We start from the raw sequence: 21,977 nt of genomic DNA, 5'->3' as shown, positions 1-21,977 counted from the left end.
AAATGAATGTAACCATACACATATTCGCTAGCGAGAGCAACACTTCCAGTTGTAGAACAAAAGCTCCAGCCTTTGGCATGCTTAAACATATGAGGGAAATTCTGGGGTGGGCAATGTTTTGACTCACCTTAAAGTGGGGACTCCTAAAATCTGTAGTGGGGAAAGGCTGCGCCTTTCTGATGCTGTTGGTGGTGACCCAATTGTCCTGGGGCAACCACAAGATGAGAAATAGCCAAAAATGTGGTCAGAATGATCCAGCCCCACAGGACATTATGGGCTGTTCCCAGCAAGTACAGTAAATAAAATTGTATCAGCTCTCCCGCTGAGCCAGGAGAGCCATGAGACTTTCACTTTTTTTACACTTTTGGCTGGGCTGCATTGCGCCACGCTGCATTTTTTACTCTTTCCAGGTGTGCCCAGCTCCCTACTCACAAAGCACTCCTCTGTGGTGCCACAGGAGCCGACAAGGCTACTCTGCCTGCCCGTTCCTGCGGGCAGGCGCTGATGACTTGAAGTACTCCAATTTTTGAGACCCCAGAGGTGCTAGGGGTAGCACCCTATGACTTCGAGTACTTCCTGATGTGGTATTATAAAATTCTGCATATCTTGATAATTTCACAAAGAACTTGGCAACAGAAGCTGAAATATGAAAAGACATCTTTATTAAACTCAAATGAGTGAGACTACGTCGCACAGAAGCCTTAGCAACTGAATGAGGCAGTCTACAGAACAAAAAACAGTCTTCCCTTATATACAGATTCTTGTGCTTCAGGCACACATTCTTCAGTTTATGGTATGGTCATTCAAAAGTATATATTACAAACGAAAGAGCAGAGTCATGATGACCATCCCACATTCCAGTTAAGCCAGCCCGCAATTATTTACCCAGCAAGGCTCAGATCCCACATCAGATATCAACAGGCCCTAGTTGAACACGGGCATCTCCTGTTTAGAAAAACAGGCCATAAAGCAGGAACAGTCAGGTGTGAAAGAGATTAGCCGGAGGCTTGTGTGGGATGAAAAAGGTTTTATGGTGTGTCATGCCCTGATGCTAATCACAGGTGGCCGGAGGATGGGGAGCTCGTGAGACCGGACTGACCTGGGGCAGCGGAGACCAGCTGCCCAGGTCATGGAGAAGTCAAGCAGAAAGTACATGTATTCTAAAGGCCCGTACTTGCTTATAATGTGTTTGTCTATGTGAGGGCAACTATTAAGATGGCCACCGCTCCGAGATGGAACCCACGGAGTCAATGTATAATAACGTATACATAGTGCATTTGGCAATGGGACGTTATGCAAAGCGCTTGTAAATACCGCATTGACCAATCGCGGTTTGCTAATACATGAATAAACAGGGGTAGGGCCCTGTCTCCTACGCGGTCCCAAATATCAAAGTACGACAGACCCTCCTTTTGCCCTTACATAGGCAATCACTATACTCATACTGATCTTAGTCCAGGTCTACAGACATGAAGTCATGGAGATGTTGCTGTAGCATCATCGTATTACTTAGCGACTCTCACGGGACACATGTAGTAGCACAAAGGCCACATATGGCAGGACAAAATAAGGAATACCTCTATCTAGGTGGCATAAGATCACACCCCCAACAATTAGTGATGTTTACTACTAACTAGTGTCGATGCAGAAGCTGTATAGAAGAATTGCTTACGATTCTGATCTTTTAACCTGCTCATGTTCAGGAAAAGGGTGAAAAGAGTGCAAAGAAACAGTAGTGGGAAAAGACATAGGTTGGGCAGAGGGTGCAGAAGTCAATTGAGTAGAGAAAATCAATCCCACCCATAAATGACAACGTCATGTTTAAAAAAACACGTTATTAGGAATATATAGACAACGGGAGAAAGTAGCGACCACTATTACAAATGAAATATTTAGTAAAATTTTAGGGCTCCTATACATTTTTGTATGTTCAGGTGAAACAGTGGTGACCCTCATCAATGCTCTGAGGTGAAAAGGGGGCACCTTTCCACAGAAAATGGATTTTATTCTGCTTATACTAGACAATGCCAGCAAAACAAACAGTCTTCTAACACCTAGTCTATACAATCACACGGAAACCTCTCGTGAAACCACCTATGCCCAGAGTCCGTTCAAAAAGCCTCTCTGGCAGGCTTCTATTGTCCATCAAATCTTCTTCTGTTGTTTTCTTTTGCCTGGGCCTCTTCATTCAAGCCTTTCATGAGAAAAGTACTGCTTAGTTGGAGTGCCCTCCTGGCAAACACCCACAGCTCACTCGGAAAAAAGTCTCAATGTCTCAAGGCAGTGCGCCAGTATTTTTCCTTTGCGGCAGGCACTACAGGTAGTGTGCTCTCCATTGATCAAGGGCACAGGTCATCTCGTGCAGATTCGGGACCATTCTCAGACTCCAACACTCGTCATTCAGTGTCAGAGGACGCTCAGGCTGCTCTTCTATGGGCACTGGAATGTAGTGCCTTCTGTCAATCTTGGATCCGCCGGTGCACTGCACTTCCATTGGGGCAAAGGAAAAGAGGGCGTGTGTGTGGCCAAAAACTCAGGCCCAGGGGCTCAAGGGACTGCACACTGTCAGAGGTTACCAGCACATGACAGGCGCTCTTTTGCACTGGAATTCTGGTTCTGTGGCAAAACCAGCTCCTCCTTCTTTTCTGATGTTGAACGCCTTCTGATGAAGCAAGTGCGATGCTTTAAACAGTTCGTTGTATAACAAGGGGACTGTAAACAGGTGGCCTGCGGTCCTTCAAAGGAGTGGCCACACGCCATGGGACAATTTTGGTCCAGAATACACTGTCTTTCTCAGGAAGCAATACAAATAAAAAGGCAGTAGGCAAAACAGTGCCTCTAAGCTTTTCAATTGGGTTTCCGTGTGAGAGCCTCCATCATCTAAGGGTAGATAACTACACGAGAATTCTATCTAAAATGGATGTCTTCACATATGGTGGCATTGTCTAATAGGGCAAACACATTTTTTTTCCTGAATGATTACATATAAGTGTTTCTAAATTCTTATCTAGGACATTTCAATAGAGAAATCACATGGTACAGATTATCATAGGCATGTAGAAACCTTTCATATCAGGTGCACTAGGCAATACACAGGCTAATAGTCAGATATGAAAACAAAAGACAAGAACTAGAGGGTCCTGATATTTGCATGATTAGAAACTTCTGATCCCACCGAAAATTAAAGCAGCAGGAACAAAAAGGGTAAAAACCGCATTAAAAAATAGACATTGAAAATTTGTCGTGTTCAAAAGGGTAAACGCAAGATATCTCCTATTGGTATGGAAAACTTGTCTTACTATAATATTGAGTCAGTTAGCCAGTCTATCGCTATCCTGACAGTCAGGCTGGAAAACATTGAAGCAGGCCTAAGGAAAATTCTTGGAAACCAGTCTGGTCATGCAAAAGGGAATTGTACATAATATGGGGGTTCCTGGTGCATCACTGCAGTCTGGAAGTATGTACCTGAACAATACACCTACAATAATAAATGGGCTGACTGGTGAAAGGAATACGGAAAAGGGAATTGGAACTAGGACACAACTGAAATCCCCAATCACTAAGCATAATGCGACATTGGGCAGGGAAGAAACAAAAACAATAAAAAATAAAAATCTATAGGAAGGACAAGAATTCACTTGGGTGGTAGTCAGGCATGTGACATCACCAAGAGTACGGGTGATACACAAAAGGCCAAAGTCACATACGTTTTAACTCTACCGCTGGCGACTACACCATATACGGTAATCTTAGCTAATGTTCCAGTTCCTTCTGCAGGGAAAAATGAAAACCTAGTTTCCTTTAAGAAGCAAAGGCCATATGCTACTTAGGAGACAGGACACCATTACCTCATGTAATATAGAAATTAGGCCACCTTGAGTTACAGATCTATAATTTCATCCTTAGGTCCAATCAAGGATACATAAATGTAGGGCTGCCTGTTCCTTTAAGGGAAGGGCAGTATAACGTGACAGGTGACAGGTGACAGGTGACACACTTTGATCCTGTAGATCTCTTTTAGTTTTCTGTAATACCATTATAGCCAATTTAGACATGCACTGGTGAAGTGTTGTCTCTCATGCCCACAGCATGAAAATATCATTAGCTGTGGAATTTAGTAACCAGAACAAGTTCAACCAACTGTTGCGTAGCGATGGGCATCGTCATGACCATCCTCTTCACAACACAGGTAAACTTGTAATAGTATAAAAAGCAGCAACAAAAACAACAAAAACATGCAAAAAATAATAAAAACGCACAAAACATCAAGCCATCAGATATACTTGCTGTATATCAAGCACAAAAAAGCATAGACAAAACAATAGCATATGTAAAAAGCGGTGACACACAACACCATGTCATGTACTTTATGCACTGTAAAACTGCAGCCCAAAACCCAATATTTGGGCCTGTTTAATTTGTCAGGTTTAAAATACTTACCCTCCTTTTTGACAGTAGATCACCAGGCAATGGAAATCTGCTGTCAAATATAACTCTACTGTTTCTCTTCTAACATACAGGACCAGCAAGAACAATTCATGATAGCAATTTGTTCACATTTAGGCATGTAGCCTTAAAAAAACTTTAGAATCTTTTTGTCTGTCTAAGACTTAATGCAACACTTCGTTTTCTGTTAAAGAAGAGCAACTATAGCAGGCATCATTCTATTTTCTTATTTAGAGCACCAATGTATCAGCAAAGCATTTAACATGATGTTTGGACTTTCAAAGAAAACCCCTTTGCTATATTTTCCTGGTGGAATTAAGTTCTTTAGTTTTAGTGATGCTATGGAGAAACCAGAAACCCCACCTTTAGAGGCCCGTGTAGCAAGGGCATTCTGCATTCCACAGAGGCAAGGCCCTAATTTAAAAGGTCATAAATGTCAACTCCATTGTTTAGGGGAAAGATAGCATCTCAGCAGCGTGACCGAGCCAGCCTCTGCAGCTCTCCCATCCCCCAGCTTCTGACACTCTGAATTCGTCAAAGCCAGAAGGCCTTCCTAATTCCTCCTAACTTGCAATAATTCGCTCTATTTTGAAAAATAATTTCTTCTTGTTAGGCGCTAAAAAATTATCCCTATTCCCAGATTGTTAAACTACATGTACTGTGAAAAATTCACAGAACTTAATAACACACATACCGGTTTTTAGAATAAATGCTTGTTGCAATCCTATGCAATGGTATACATTTCATCAACCTTAAATGAATGAACGTCTCAGTAGGCCCAGCTAAAGTTAGACTGAACTCCAGCAAGTGAGACCGCTTTCTGCCCCAGTCCACTGGCACTGTGAATTGTATTCGCAATGAGTTTTGATATTTTCTTCATCATTTAGTCATTTGCCTTTATTCAAGCTCTGTTTGTCGCTTTCATATTAGCATATGAAACTCAGTGCCTCCCGCCAGGTAATTACAATATTTTCACCCCTACTGCTAGAACCTGCAATCTCATCTTTCCCCTCCTACTTACTCAAACCGGTACCACATTCCTCTTTATTCCCTTCGTCAATACAACCTTCCTCACGCTACTCTTCATGTCTTTATTACTCCCCTTCATCATCTCTCTTCCCTCCACGGCATTCTATTTTCCCAATTGTTCTTCTCCTTCCTATGTATTACCTAGTTCCTATAACCGTAATTCTACATTTCTCCACCCCTCTATCATTACTGACTTCATCACGTACCTGCTCACAAACATCCTCTATTTCCTTCATCAAAAAACAATTCTCCATTTCTCTTTCTCTGTGTGGGTGCTAACTTCATTAAGGCCGTTTTTTATTAACATCAAATAGTTGCGGGTTGCGACACCATATTTTATTTAATTTCCCCAAGTTTTTAAAAAGGTCTTGTTTTTCATAGCGTGTTCAGTAGTATCGTGACAGACACAGCTAAAGTTAGAACCTTCAACCCTGATATTAAAACAAGCCTTTGTACTGGCACATTGACTCATTGAATCATAAGAAGGCACAACCTGTAAATATATATCAAAACCTAAACGTATGCATTTACTGAAGCCTGAGACACTTTAAACAGTACTCTGAATGAAAGAAAATGCAATTGAAACAGTTTTTTTTACCCAAATTCGACTTTGATATTTTAAGCATTAAAAAATGAATATCCTACAATTTTCTTGCGTAATATGCATTACCAGAATGTCTATTACATAACCCATGAGTCAGGCATTGGAAATAATAACTTATACTTTATAAAAATGAGCTTGTTTGCGCCTGCGCCGAGGGAAAATTGTACGCGCGAATGCTTGTCATTTTAGTGATGCAACACAACTTAAATCAAATTTTAATGCTAGGAGGTCATAGTATGAGTATTAAGCTTTATAAATATCAAAAAACGATTTTGAAAAGCACTTATTTTTTTAAAATAATGTTTCCCATGATTAATAATTTGTTTTTTAAAAAATCCCAATTATTCGTTTTTGTGATAATTCCATGTATAAAAAACAAGCTGCATCCCTTGCCTATCATTTTGGACACATTTAACTCACAAGCCTAAGTGCATAAGCCCAATTTGAAACGCGTCACATTTTTGCGCCACTTTCATTTAAAAGGACGGTTCTGCAAAATTCCACCCGTGTTTAACTGGGAAAGTGCTGGCTGAAGGAGCATTCCTATCAAATATACTGCAGCTGAAAAGTTTGCCTGTGAACATCTAATACAATGCATCTAAGGAAAATGATGTAAATTTATTTACTTTTGCAAAAATAGATAATTTCGTTTTTGGGGCCTGATTTATATCTATTGAATGTGTTTCTAATTTTATCCTTTAAGCATTTAACGGCAGTTTTGTATATGTGCACAATTGCTCATTCTATAAATTAAAGAGCACCATATAGCTATTTTAGCACATCACATGGTTCATTTCTGGATTCCTTTTCTAAGTTTGTACTTGATATTAATTAACCAACAATTTACTTAACAGACTGAAAACATCAGAAGACCCACAAACACATATTGAGCTCATTTCAGACATAAACAGAAAAGGGTTAAACAGACAATACAGCGCGCTTTAGCCATTTTTCATAACTAGCGCCGTCGCAATTTACTTACAGAAGTTGCACTAATGATAAAAAAACCCACAGACATTTAAACACACAGTTGACTTACAAATCAATACGCATGACAGAAAGAAAGAACAGCTCACAGACTATACTTGAAACAAACCATTTGCAAATACTGTTGTAGGTCATATTTACAAGCAACGCTTTTCAATAGTGTTCCAAAAGGCTGCATGAACAGCCCCACAGACAGATGCATGTCCAAGAAGTAGTGAATGCGCTCAATTCACTAGCTCTGCCTAGCAGAACACCACACAAAATCGTTGTGCATATCTTCATTCGTGAAACTGCGCAGAACGAAGGATCCTTGTTTTGTATTATGTCATATTTTAATTCCCTGGGGATACAAAATCACCAAGGAAGAAATATGTTTTTAAATCTAACCTATTTAGATATTTCCCACACTATGGTACCTTTTAAAACAAAAAGCAACACATTTTTCCATGTGAGCTTACAAACAGGCATGCCAAAAATACTGCGGAAAACGCAAGTATTATAATCAAAACCAAATGGAGAAATATCTCCTCATTACCTGCCTACGCAAATTGCAATTCGCATATCAAAACCTATACAAACCAAAAGCTACATTTCCAAATTTGCTAAGATCAGGCATCTTATAGCTCACTAATCTAGCTTCAAACTTCAAGGGTTTATCTCTACCAATAAACTCGCAAATATGCGAGACCCTCTGTTTTGGTAATTGCAATGACCAAATCAGAAACCAAGAAACCAACCCCTCGGCTTTGGTAATTGCGATAACCAAATTAAAGACCCAAAGAACCAAAGGACTGGGAGCGACCCACTTATACTTAATTCTTATTCTTAATAATCAAAAGGTTATCCAAATTCTAATTGTCAAGTTCTACATGCCCAAACGTCTTTTATAATACTCACGCCAAAAGGGTTCTTTTTCTTACCTTTTGAGTGACATCATGTGGAGGATCAAAAACAGGAAGAGCAGAAATATACCGGACTACATAATCAAAGAATCTCCAGAATCCCTGTGCACAGAGTACCTTCTTGGTAGAATCCCGTTCTGTCCTTCCAGTAGATTTCAGTCTCCTGACAAGATCACTCCCACAGAAAGTCACTTCTCTGATGAGGCCCAGCTGGTGGGCGCCAAACTGAAGTACTCCAATTTTTGAGACCCCATAGGTGCTAGGGGTAGCACCCTATGACTTTGAGTACTTCCTGATGTGGTATTATAAAATTCTGCATATCTTGATAATTTCACAAAGAACTTGGCAACAGAAGCTGAAATATGAAAAGACATCTTTATTAAACTCAAATGAGTGAGACTACGTCGCACAGAAGCCTTAGCAACTGAATGAGGCAGTCTACAGAACAAAAAACAGTCTTCCCTTATATACAGATTCTTGTGCTTCAGGCACACATTCTTCAGTTTATGGTATGGTCATTCAAAAGTATATATTACAAACGAAAGAGCAGAGTCATGATGACCATCCCACATTCCAGTTAAGCCAGCCCGCAATTATTTACCCAGCAAGGCTCAGATCCCACATCAGATATCAACAGGCCCTAGTTGAACACGGGCATCTCCTGTTTAGAAAAACAGGCCATAAAGCAGGAACAGTCAGGTGTGAAAGAGATTAGCCGGAGGCTTGTGTGGGATGAAAAATGTTTTATGGTGTGTCATGCCCTGATGCTAATCACAGGTGGCCGGAGGATGGGGAGCTCGTGAGACCGGACTGACCTGGGGCAGCGGAGACCAGCTGCCCAGGTCATGGAGAAGTCAAGCAGAAAGTACATGTATTCTAAAGGCCCGTACTTGCTTATAATGTGTTTGTCTATGTGAGGGCAACTATTAAGATGGCCACCGCTCCAAGATGGAACCCACGGAGTCAATGTATAATAACGTATACATAGTGCATTTGGCAATGGGACGTTATGCAAAGCGCTTGTAAATACCGCATTGACCAATCGCGGTTTGCTAATACATGAATAAACAGGGGTAGGGCCCTGTCTCCTACGCGGTCCCAAATATCAAAGTACGACAGACTGTGACAGCCTCCTGCTTCCTCGACATTAGAACGAGGAGCAGGCTGGGCATGTGGGGGTCAGGGATCTGGAGTCCGGGCCCCTTCAGAATTGTAATGCTTGGGGTTGGGGTCCCTGCACGGAGAGAGGAAACAGAGGAGGGGGCCCCATGCACGCCCTCTCCCCATGAAAAAATAGCACATCTTCATTGTACTGAGCCGTAGGCCGTGGCACTCCTGGGGAAATCACCGGACCTTTAGCGGAGCTCCATGTGCTCAGTGACAGAAAAGATCAAAGGTTGTCAACCTTTCAAATGCCATCATTCGGCTCTGTGGGGCTGACTTGGATGATCCTGGGCTCATTTTACTCATGGTGGTGAGCCACTAGTGGAAGTTGCAGCAACCATTCTCACCTCCACAGCTGTACAGTCCTCAAAGAGCTGGTTTCCTGCACCAGCTCTCCAACTAATCTTGGTATCTGGGTGCAGAAAAGTCCAGGGCTTTCCCCCAACTGGCCCTCAGTGGGTCTAAGGGGGCCAACCACGCTGACCCATAGGGAGACCCACTGGCCCAGGGTTCAACGGGGTAGAGCCGTTATCCCTGAGTGGGGGACAGAGGGGTCCATGTTGATCCCAGGATCCAGCATTAAAATGTAGAAAAATCCACAAGCAAAAGAGTGTCTCCCCATTGTGCAAGACTTTTTAAAGGGGAGAGGAAGGTTCCAGACGCCAAGCACCCAAGGCCAAATCTAGGGTGGCGCGTCAACTCTCCACCCCTGTCCAAAAACTCCTGCACAGCATGTTGGGACAGTTCAAAATGGCATCAGCTAGGAGTCAGAGCTCCTGGGGTCACAGCACTGCTCCTTGCTGACATCACTGCCGAGGACTGGCACACTAGACGTTCAAAGAGAGACACCTCTCTGGCCTGTCTCCAGTTGTCTTAGCACTGTCTGCATCACAGGCCCCTCGTCAATGACATCCTCAACGATGATGCAGGACCTTGCATGGAAGCCTCACAGATTCCCAGCACTGTCGCTGTACAACACATCTCCACATCAGGACCTCGCACTGCCTCGACTGCACAATGCATCCTCGACGTAGGATGTTGCAATGCTCCGCTAAAAGGTATTAAGGTAACCTAACTTGGTCCCTGTATCCTGCCCACATACCATTGCTGTCGGCCTGCACTTGTGACTTCCTCCCAGTGCAGCGTGATAATATAACCACAGTTGGCGCTTTGTGCTTTGTGTCTCAACAAATGTAATACATTTTGCTCTATGTGTCTAAGTTTGTGTGAGTTTTCTTTTGTTGTGTCTCACTTTATTACAGTTTGAAGTACTGCATAAATATTTAACTATTGCTTTGTAGTTATGCCTGACTGCTATGTGTCAAGCTACCAGAGGGCTGAACACAAGTTAATTTGGGGTTTGCTTGTGTCTACACCCTGACAAGATTTGTGGTTGCTGCTTGAGTAGGGTTTCACCACCCTTAACCAGTAACCCGATTTCTTCCACACCCATATGAAAGGATGGGGACGTCATTGTTGAAAAGTCCCTGGTTTTAAGTACTGACAATGACTTGTACAACTGTAGATTTGCCTTTTTCTTCCGCAGATAGTCTGCAACTGGTGGAGGATGCTGTGGTTTTAGAAGTGAAAGGTCAATGATAATTCAAGGATAATTAGCGCACAATAATAGATCTGCTTGCACATTCAGTTTTGGTAACCCAGTATATGTGGAAACCTAATGAAAATGTGCTTAAGTGGTTGTCCAGTTCCAAGTGGGGATAGTGTTGAGGTTACAACCCTTTCTAAAATGTTACCAATTTCGGAGAGAATAGTGATAAGTTGAAAAAAAATTGGCAGGCCTTTGTATCAATTGACATTTTTTAAAAATGTGGTTGATTTGCTTTGAAGACACTAAAACCTATCATGCAGGATGAAGAGGAAACTAGAAAGAGGCTGTATAATACAGTTGGTGGTAGCCTACTACCTATTAGTTTGAGGTATTAGAAAAACTAAATTAGGGAAAAATGTCAGGAAATATAAAGTAAATCCTGGTTGAATCATTTAATGGAAGTGAATAGGAAAAATGAAAAAAGAAAACTAGGAAGAGAATTTACAGTAATTCTCAAAAATCTTACATTTCCAGCAATTCTTAGTAAGCTTTAGCAATGCCAATAGTTTTTACATTTAAAATGTGAGTGCTGAGGTATTGGCTTTTGTCACTGTGTGTTTACTTTAGCGCTGTAAAAAAGAAAAAAAAGAAAGAAAATCAAAAGGGCAATAGGCGAGTCACATTGGACAGTTATTTTGACGTGTTTTTTTTTTACACTATGAGAAACCACATTCCAAGATGGGCACTGATGCATCACCACTCATGTGTATGCATTTGCAGCCAACTTGGCTTGGTTTTTCTCATATCCATATGTTAAGGCAATCCAAAATTAATATTTTGCATGGTTTTCCCCAAAGTGAAAATGCAGTGAAGAAAAACAAACTTACAAACTACTAGAAATGAAATGCACCTTTTTTTATTGGCTGCCCAATTCAATGATAAAGTCTGCACAGGCAACATTCAATTTTCTCAAGATTAGCCTACATATGCTAGGCTAAATTACACATTAGTCTATGTTCAGTCCACTCATTTGAGTATACATATGTGCAGATGTGTTCACGTGTAACCTTAGGAGAACCTCTAGCCCCAAGTGTGCTGCAGCAGGTCTTATTTTAAAAGGCAGGTACTGCTGGATATCACTCAAGTCCATTTTAGCAGAGGCTTACCCTGAATGAGATTCAGTTAGTGAGTCTCTCTCACAGCAGAGGTCCAAGTACAAGAAATCCAAAAGAAAAAGAAAACACTAGAAATGAGCAGATCAGAAACTACTTCCTAACCTAACTGGGGCTTTTACACTGTTTATCATGGTTGCTAATGCCGGAACTCTTAACCACAGGTTCCTTCTTTCTGTAATGGATAATGGCTATCATGTAGGTAATTTAGTGCTCAATATTTTTCTTACTGAATAAACCATAGACACACACTAAACATCAGGATAGATATTTCTTGGGCCGCTGACATCCCAGAACCAATCTGAGTATCGGCATTTCATTGCAGATGCAGAAGCTATTGGGTTAGTCCCTAGGCACTAAGGAGGGGCAAAGTGTAAGCAGACGCATCTGGAGAAAATTAATCTAGGAAGATACTGTGCCCTTTCAATGTCAGCATCCATGACACCATTGTGGGTCTGACATACTTTTTAATGGGCAACACATTAGAGTACATAACAATGTGTATCACAATTCAGACAATAGTGGAAAGATCATAAGTATTTCAGTTTGATTTAATCGACCAGATGACAGCACATGATGGTGTACAATAGGGACCCTCACCCCTAACTCATACAAAGACAGCAGGGAGGAAGAGTCTATGGCCCCTTAAATGCGCATTTTCAGCTCCCGATTACAACTCATCTAACTTCTTTGTAACACAAGTCACTGTCATAAGGAAGCCTACACACAGGAACTGCAAAATGCAACACCCATTTCTGATAATTCATGGATTACTCTCTTTGATGACATAATCCATCCCAAATTTTATGGCCAGTGAATTTTGTGTTCCTCTGGTGTCTGGCTATCATTATCTTGGATCAATCAAACAATCAGGTGACTTGAAAAGCTGGGCCCGTTAAGGGTCTCAAAGCACTGGAGGGTGAGGGGGGCAGCTGATCCACCAAAGCACTGTGGTTCTATCAAAGAGCCAGGTCTTGAGGTCCTTCCTGAATTGAGGCTGTGATGGTGATTGCCTGAGATGGAGAGGCAGGGTGTTCCAGGTCCTTGCTGCAAGGTAGGAGAAGGACTTTCCTCCAGCTGTGGTCTTGCAGATGCATTAGATGATGGCCAAGGCCAGATGTGCAGAGCGGAGGTCTCTGGTGGGTGCGTGGAATGAGAGGCAGGGGTTAAGGTATGCAGGTCCTGTGTCATGTATGGCTTTGTAGGCATGTATGAGGAGCTTGAAGGTGATTCTTTTGTTGAATGTGAGCCAGTGGAGGTCTCTCAGGTGGCCGGTGATGTGTCTGCAGTGAGGATATTCAGGATGACTCTGGCAGAGGTGTTCTGAATGTTCTGCAGTTTCTTGAGGAGTTTCTGGGTGATGCTGGCGTAGAGTGTGTTGCCATTGTTGAGTCAGCTGCTGACGAGTGCGTGGGTGACTGTCTTTCTGTGGGGATCGACTTGAAGATCTTTCAGAGCAGGCGTAGTGTATGGAAGCAGGATGATGAGACAGCGTTGAACTGGCGGTTCATGGTTAGCGCGGAGTCCAGGATGAATCCATGGTTTCATGATTGGTCTGTGGGTTTGGGGGGTACCAAAATCTGTAGGCCACCAGGAGTCCTCCCAGGTCGAGGGGGTGGAGCCCAGGGTGAAGACTTCGGTCTTCTCAGAGTTGAGCTTGAGGCAGCTGTCCTTCATCCATGTAGCAACAGCCTTCATCCCTTCTTGGAAGTTGGTCTTGGTGACTGTGGGTTCGTTGGTGAGGGAGAGGATTAACTGGGCATTGTCAGTGTAGGAGACGATGTGGGGGCCGTGGTTTCTGATGATGGCTTTTAGCAGGGCCATGTAGATGTTGAAGAGAGTGTGGCTCAGTGAGGAGCCGTGATGCACTCTGCAACAGATCTCTGCGGGTACAGAGTAAAAGGTAGTCTGACTCTCTGTGTTCGACCGGTAAAGATGGAGTGGTTCCATTCCACGGCTTTGTCACGGATGCCGGCGATGTGGAAATCTTGTGGGAGATTGTGTGGAAGGTGGCTGAGAGGTCCAAGAGGATGTGGGCTGCAGTTTCGCCATGTTCGAGGAGCGTGCGGATGTCATCTGTAGCTGCGTGGATGGCTGTCTCAGTGCTGTGTTTTCTTCGGATGCCAAATTGGGAGAAGTCCAGGATGTGGTTCACTTCAATGAACTTGGAAAGTTGGGCGTTGATAGCCTTCTTGATGACCTTGGTGGGGAAGGGGAGCAGGGATATGAGTCTGAAGGTCTTGAGGTCCTTTGGGTCAGCTGAGGGTTTCTACATCGAGGGGTTAATCTCTGCATGTTTTCAGTCTACCGGGAAGGTTGCAGAGTTGATGGAGCAGTTGATGGTGCGGCAGAGTACAGGGGCAATGGAGGTGCCAGCTCTGTTGAAGATGTGGTAAGGGCAGGAGTCCAAGGGTGCTCCAGAGTGGATGCTCTTCATGATCTTGAGGGTATCGTCAGCAGTGAGGGGAGCCCAGCTAAGCAGGGTCTGCTGGGGATTGGTGTTGTTGGGTGTAGTTTTTGTAGGTGGAGTGCAAGGGTCTTGGATATCAAGGCTGTTGAAGCTGTTGTAGGTCTCCTAAATCTTCTGGTGAAAGAAGGTGCTGAGGTTGTTGCAGAGGTCTCGGGAGGGTAAGATGTCTGCTGTCTCTGTGCTGGTTTTGGCAAATTCTTTGTTGTTCTGATGTGGTGGTGGTGTGCGTTGACAGCGATTTTGAAGGCTGAGTGGTCTTCCTGGGTGTTGCTGCTCCTCCATATCTCCTTGAGCCGTTGACAGGTGCATCTGGACTCATGAAGGGCGGGAGAGAACCAGCTGACTTTTTCGGAGTGTGGCCTGACTGGGGCTTTCCTGAGGGGAGCCAATTGTGTCGGCGAAGTTGGGGAGCCATCGGTGGAGGTTGCGTGCTGAGGTATTAGCATCCACGGATGTTGGTGGTGGGATTTTTCTGAGGGCGGTGGTGAGCTGTTCTTCTGTGACCTTTTACCATCTTCTCTGAGGGTAGCAGTGGGTGTGATGGTGTACGAGGATTTGGTGAAGGAGAGGTGGACACAGCAGTGGTCGGTCCAAGGGAGCTCTGAGGTGTGGCTGATGATGATGTTGTCGCTGGAGGTGAAGATGGGGTCAAGCGTGTGTCCTGCTAAGTGGGTTGGGGAGGTGACCCATTGTTTGAGTTTGACAGTGACGAGGTTCTCCAGGAGGGACGCTGTGTTCTTATCGTTGAGGTCGTCCAGGTGAAAGTTGAGGTCACCGAGGAGGATCTAGTCTGTGGAGCAGAGATTGTCGGGTGAGATGAAGTCAATGCTGGCGTCGCTGAAAGGTGGAAGGGGTCCGGGGGGTCTGTAGCTGAGGGTTCCACTGCGGGTGGTGTTTGGATTGGTCTGGACCTGGAAGTGGAGGTGCTTCATGTAGTTCTTGTGGTCATCCAAATGGGTGGTGAGGTGGAGGGTGTTTTTCTGTAAGATGACAATGCCTCCACCTGGCTTGTTGATGCAGTCCTTGTGAATGATCTTGTAGCCATCCGGGTTGGCAGTGGCAATGTCTGAGGTGGAGGTGGAGTTCATCCAAGTTTCCGTGAGGAAGACGATGTTGGGGTAGACGGAGTCGAGTTGGTCCCAGATCTCCTTGGCATGTGGAGGGAGCGTGTGTAGAGCAGGATACAGCTGAGGCGGTTGGGTCCAGTATTTGTCGGTTGTGCAGTGGGTGGGGCTCATGTGCCATGCCAGGCGAAGGTGCAGCTGCAGTCTCGGCAAGAAAAGGAGCCCTGGGTGTCATTTTGCGATGCCCGGTGGCAGGCAGAGTGGCATCCGGTGTTGAGGGCATGGAGGGGGCTGGTGGTGTAGTGGTGGATGGTCAGAAGACCAGGGTCATTGGTGCCGGGCACGGTCCAGGTTTCTTCAGCACACCTGCGGCATGCCGGCTGCTCATGCTGGCTGCGCTGCCGCACTGTGGCCACCATTAAGTAGAGTGAGGGGTAGGGTCAGACAGCTGGGAATAGGAACAGTGGGAAGTTGTGCTGGCGGGTCAGTGGCCGTGGGAAGTGGCGATGATGGGGCGAGGCCACGGCGGACCAGCAGCTGTGGGGAGATAGCGAGGAAAAGGTGCCACAGTGACAAGTGGAAAAGTGGAAAATTCAAAAAGGGCAAGAAAGTGACAGTAAAGCAGAAAATATGACAGGCGAAAAAAAAGAGATCAGGGGAAGTGGCAGCAAAGTAGAGAGACAGAAGGCTGCTGACAAGCAGTCAATGGCTGGCAGTCCCAGTCAGCGCACTCCAGCCATGTGAGTCAGCAGTCACATAGCACCAGTCTCTGGGCGGATATCAGGCCCTGCAGGAGGGGGCCACACTATCATAAAGGCCCCAAGAAGTCAGTGAAGAAACTCCAGGGCTGCCACAGGCCCCCCATGGAGAGAAGCGCTGGCCAGCCATGACGATCCAGCACCCAAGATAGCAGCTGCAACCGAGGCCAGAGCCCGTTGCAGAATCCTGTTTGGATCCACACAGGTGAGAAACCTTAGGCACCCCCAGCAGGTGGTATTCACTTTGGCTGATGCCGCAGGGGTAGTACCCCCGGAGCAGCACGAGATCCTAATGGGAGCAGCGGCCAAGAAGCCCTACCACGCAGCCTCTCAGGTAACCTGCATGGGTTCCCCACCTGTCCCAATCAAGGCTGTGCGATCAAGGCAAGCTCTGAAGGAGGTAGGCAGTGGATCGTCTGCATTGTCAATATCTGGCAGTGATGACGAGTAAGTCTTGTTCAACAGGCCCCAGACTCCCACTAAGGTTCAAAACAGAAAGCAAAAATGGAATAGGTCAAGACTGAGTTATTACAAATGTGACTGATTTCTGACCTTCATGAACATGAAGAAACTGATCTTTGGAAGGAACCCCATAATCTTTCAGGAGACATTAAAATACAAATTAAAAATTAAACTTGACAGTTTAGAGGGAACTTAAATCTGGCTGATAGTGTATGATAATTATTATGATTAAAGAATTCCTTAAACCTTCAACCTTGAGATGTGCAATGTGTGGACGTCAGAATGAATGGCCCCACCTGAGTGCCACAAGAGTGACTACCAGAGTTCAATTTTTCATATTAACTGCTATGAAGTATCAACAATAGGAAGTCCAAACTAGTCTAACAGGGCTCTCAGATTAAATTGTCGGTGGTCACAGTTGGTCGTCTATAATTTTATGTATTTAATTACTGTTCTCAGAGATGAGTTACTGACATTACCATTCGCGAGAAATAAACCCGACAATGAAATGTAAATAAGGAATCTAGTACTTTCACGTGAGTTCGCAAGAGTCCTACGTCGTTACAACTTACAGGGAAAAGGTGAGAAAGACACTCGTAAAAGATAGTTATCTTAGAATGCCATTTATCAAAAAAGTGTTCAAGAAGAAATTGAAACCATGCCTAAATCCCTGCAAGGTTGACATAAAATAATAAGGGTAAATTAATCTAAAAAGTGCACATTTACAATTTTGAGTTGCTCACAGGTCGACAGTCTGAAAAAAAAAACACTGAAACGAAGGACGTAGACAGTTTCAAAGTATTCTCCAGAATAGCGATTTAGTATTGAAGATTCGTTCAAAAATTGTTTTTATTTCATTTTTGAAGGTGAAAAAGGCGATGAAATGCAGACTATTAAAATTAAATGAATCTTAAAAATTCACCCTCTTTCAATCACTTCCAGCCAAGCTGAGCTTTTGCAATCCTCACTAATGTACTGGAAAATGGGCAAAGAGACGAACATTTCAGTGCCTCGTTCATTTACCAGATGATAAGTGAAATGAACTCTATGCACATGAGTTTGCTGGAGGTTGTCCATCATGTGACATAAAACATGAAACGTGTACAGTAGAGCAAAATGAAAAGGAAAATACAAAATGTCATGAATGGCTGCTTGTCATCGTGTTTTATGACCCTATGTTTTTCTTTAACAAATGAAAACTGAAAAGGATGGATGTCTCAGTGAACTGGGAAATGCTGATATTTGCCTTTAGGCAACTGCTTGCGTTTATGTTCTGCTGCTGATAGCTACAGTCATTTGTCATGGAAATGCAGATAAAGGCAATCCTGGAATATCTTGAAACCAAGTGACCTTGAGACAGCAGGAAGAGAACCAGTCACAGCTAGTGGTGCATGGGATACTGCGTCAAAACATGACGGACATCCGGTATACCAGTACTACAAGTACCATAGGCCACTGGTTCTTAGCCTTTTGACTGCTGTGGGCCCTCGCCGAATCATTACTGGAATCCAGCCCCCCTCTTTCCCACAGTCATTAGTGGGAGCCGGGGCCCCCTGGCCGAAGCAATTTCTATCATTTGAACCTCAAAATAATACACAAAAATATAACAACAAGTATACACCAAACAAATGCTCAAATACTGAAATATTCTGTTCAATTCACAACCAAAATTGAAAATTATTTGTATACACTTTAATTCTGATTTTTTAATTTTAATATTATTTAATTTTTTAAACCAGTCGTGAAGAACGGTTTCACGGACCCCCAGGGTACTTCGGAAGACAGGTTAAGGACCACTGCCATAGACTGTAATGCATTTGTAATATGGCGGATGGGACATCCATCATGTTTGTGACTGTCTATCCCGTCCACAAAATCTAAAGGTCCTTTGTGATGACAGTCGGTAAAAGTGTCTTCACCCTTTCCTTGCAGATTTAGAACAGTTCACAGTCTGCATGGTCCACTTGAGCACCTGTGTATAAGAAGTGGCATAGCCGGGAAGCCATCGGTCCTCATGCAGGTGAAGAAAATGTGCTCACTGTCTATAGCTTAGTGGTAAAACACATTCAAAAATAGTTACTCAGAAGGCACATTGTACACAGTGCCACTGGAATTTCAGCAGTATTGATAGCTACACCATTGTGCATGTCATATGTGTGTGCAACCAAATGTTCTGACTACCTACAAAACCATGCACACTGGATGCATAATGAAATTGCCATTATTAAATGAAAATTTAGGATAGTTACTCATGAATTTACATGTATAATATGCTAGCTATGCTTTGGCTGTGACTCATTGGTGTACATGGCACTTTTAGTGACTTTTCTTGATTGAACAGTATTTAAGCTTTCATGTACACATGCACATTGTTTGTCCAGGTTTTGCTCTTTGGGCATGCACATAGATTTGAATTTAGTGATTCATAAACAATAGATGTTAAAGTACAAAGGATCAAGGGAATCCCTGTGTGGCTCCAGACTGGTAGGGAACAGGGATGATAGGAGATAACCCTTTTCAACTTTTAAAGAGCTTCTCTGAAGCCTTGGGTGAGCAGTTTGAGACACTGATGGCGTTTGTCTGGTACTGATCTGTGGTACCTCAGTGGAGTTCCGTAGTCATTTTCTCATAGCGATGCAATTGTTGAAGACCTGTTCAGAATGATGAGGCAGTCTTCTGTAATTAATGCTTGCCTGCCTCTTACTTATTTCACTTTTTTATATTTTTTTATAGTGTACACAAAAAAGCCTCAAGGTGCCCGCCTCTGCGCTTTCTTTGACCCTTTCTCCTCGAACTCTCTCCTAAACAGGAGGCAACTCTATACAGAAAGGAGATAGAGAAGCTTGAATTGCCACCACTAGAGATAGTTGCTCAGCAGCGGCCTCTGCAGGATCAGAGCAGTGGGGCGATAGGGCCGGGTTGGGGGGCGGGGCGTTTTGAAACAGGACGACGAGGGAACATTGATTATTTATTTAATTTTCCCTAGTGGTCTTCTGTTGAATCTCCCTCAACCCGCCCCCACCGCTCTTACCTGCACAGGCTGATCCTATACTTACTATTAATCTCTCTTCCCTAATATCCCTGTAGCTTCCCATCTCTCGCTGTAACCTCCTTATGTACACCATTCCGCTCTCTCTACTGCCAAGTAAACCTATGCAGGAAGGGGGAGAGAGCATAGGGGAAGAGTGTGACAGTTAATACGAGGGGAACTGCTGTGACGTGCCCTATCCGAATTAGGTGGCCACTGTTAATGAGAGCCTGTGAAGACAGCAATGAGCATACTTCATCGGGTTGATAATTCATACTCAGCATATATAGCATATATTTCTTTATCACTGTGTACAATTCGAGCCCTGTCACTCAGTTAACACTAATTGCCCTTAGGCACAATTTAATTGGCCGCTTCCCCCCTATATATATTTTTTTAAATTATCATTCTCTTGGTATCTGTGGTACTGGAACAGTTTTCTGAGCAGGGGTGTTGCCATCAATATCACGTTACTGAAATTACGAGGATTGTGCAAAAAAAGGGGTACATAAAGGACAAGCGTAGCAAATTGGCCACCCCCATTCCGCAGGAGAATGGTAAGGTTGTACATGTGTCAGTGGTGCACTGTGTCCCAATATAGGAGTAAAGCATGCATTGGTAGGATACCACCATTTACAGAGAGCACATTTTGCATCAGGCATGTACTTTTACACCTTTATAGCACACACATGTTAAAATGTGCTGCATTTATCACACAATAAAGTGTCTTGGTTTGTTTTAATTTTGTTAACATCTTTGCTTCCATAACTCTTCAGCATTAGACAAAAAGAAAAATATACATAATTTTCTCTTTGTTTGCGGCTGAAAATTTTTAAAATATTTGCAGTATTATTTTGATCTGTTGCCGTGCATCAAGATCATTGCATTTTGTGAAGGGTCATTGTGAGAAAAGAATCCCTTTTGCCCTGTTCACCCCCATTGTTTGACTGATACTGGTGGTACTGGCTCTGATTGTGCCCTGGGCTCTACTAACCAGATCCAGGGCCAGTGTTCTGTGTACAAGGTATATGGTAATTAAGTGTCATTACAATTAATATGACAACCTACCTGTAAACCCCTTGTATATGGTAGAGCATGCAGGTTTAGAGGCCCAGTCGATTTATTGCACTTAAGTGTGCACTGCTGTGGTGCCTGCTGTGATGCAGAATGCAGCCCTGCTTTGTAGGCTGCTTTTAAAATTAGATTATATGCAATTTCGACTTTAGATTTAAAGGTACGTCCAAAGTTTTAAACTACCTTATTTCTACACGTAAGTCACCCCTACGGTCTCCTATAGGTGCCGTAGTGGTAGGGTACCTTGTAACTATAAGCAGGGACATTATAAAAAAATTCTTATATGCACTGGTGAGTGAAAAACTGCCCATTTCATTTTCCCAATTGTAGTACATTAGTATATTGTAGTATATTAGTAAAATATAAATTCAAAGACTTAGAAATAGCTATGATAAATCCATAAATCCATTAACTTGCCAAAGGTAGACATATTATAACTATTACAGAAACAACGTTTTAGAGCTTGCCTTTTTGATGTACTAAAATCCAGCCTTCTAGCAGCCTCTCCTGATTGGCCAGCCTTTGATAGGCTGAGCCAAACTGCTCTAATGAGGCGTGAAGTGGCCTGCACACAGACAAAAACATCCGCTAGGAGGAGATCTTCAGCTGCAGAGTAAAAGGCAGGATGGGGTGGAGTGATCAAACAGGTCTTCAAAGTGGGAATGACAGGGCAGGACACAGGCTCACTCCCACTTAATGCACCCCTAGCCAGACATGATCCCCAGTAATTGAATTTGCAGAGGAGCTAGAAGGGGGGTGTTAGGGAAAGTTAGCCTTACCTGTGGGATTGCTCATCCAGATCTGAACCTCCAGGAAATAGTTTCTCCATTTTGCATTTTAAAGAATAGTGTTTTCTGGGACAAAAGCATGACACACTTTGGAGGAAGTTGTCATACCTGAGAATGGCACCTTGCACCCGACTGGTCAAGGGTGCCTCCCTGCTTGTCACCCCAGAAGCATGGATAAATATGGGAGAGCTGCCCAGCAACTCTGATTCCTGCCTGTAACTACAAGAAGAATAAGGACTGCCTTGCTGGAACCCTGGCCTGCACCATGAGGACTGCACTATGAATGACTACGCCTGCTGCACACTTAAGAACTATAGCAAATAATGCCTTTTCCTTGCTTGGGAAAGAGGAGTGGACTCCTTGAAAGCAACATGTTAAAAGAGGTTCATCTGCATCATCTCCAGCAAGAAGATACCAGTTGGCCACCTTCAGCTTAAATGGTTTTGCCAGGTGCATTGTGGGAGATGTAGTCCCAACCTT

The sequence above is a fragment of the Triturus cristatus genome, chromosome 6, assembly GCF_964204655.1.
Source record: "Triturus cristatus chromosome 6, aTriCri1.1, whole genome shotgun sequence".
Lineage (NCBI taxonomy): Eukaryota > Metazoa > Chordata > Amphibia > Caudata > Salamandridae > Triturus > Triturus cristatus.
Note: the sequence above shows the minus strand (reverse complement) of the source record.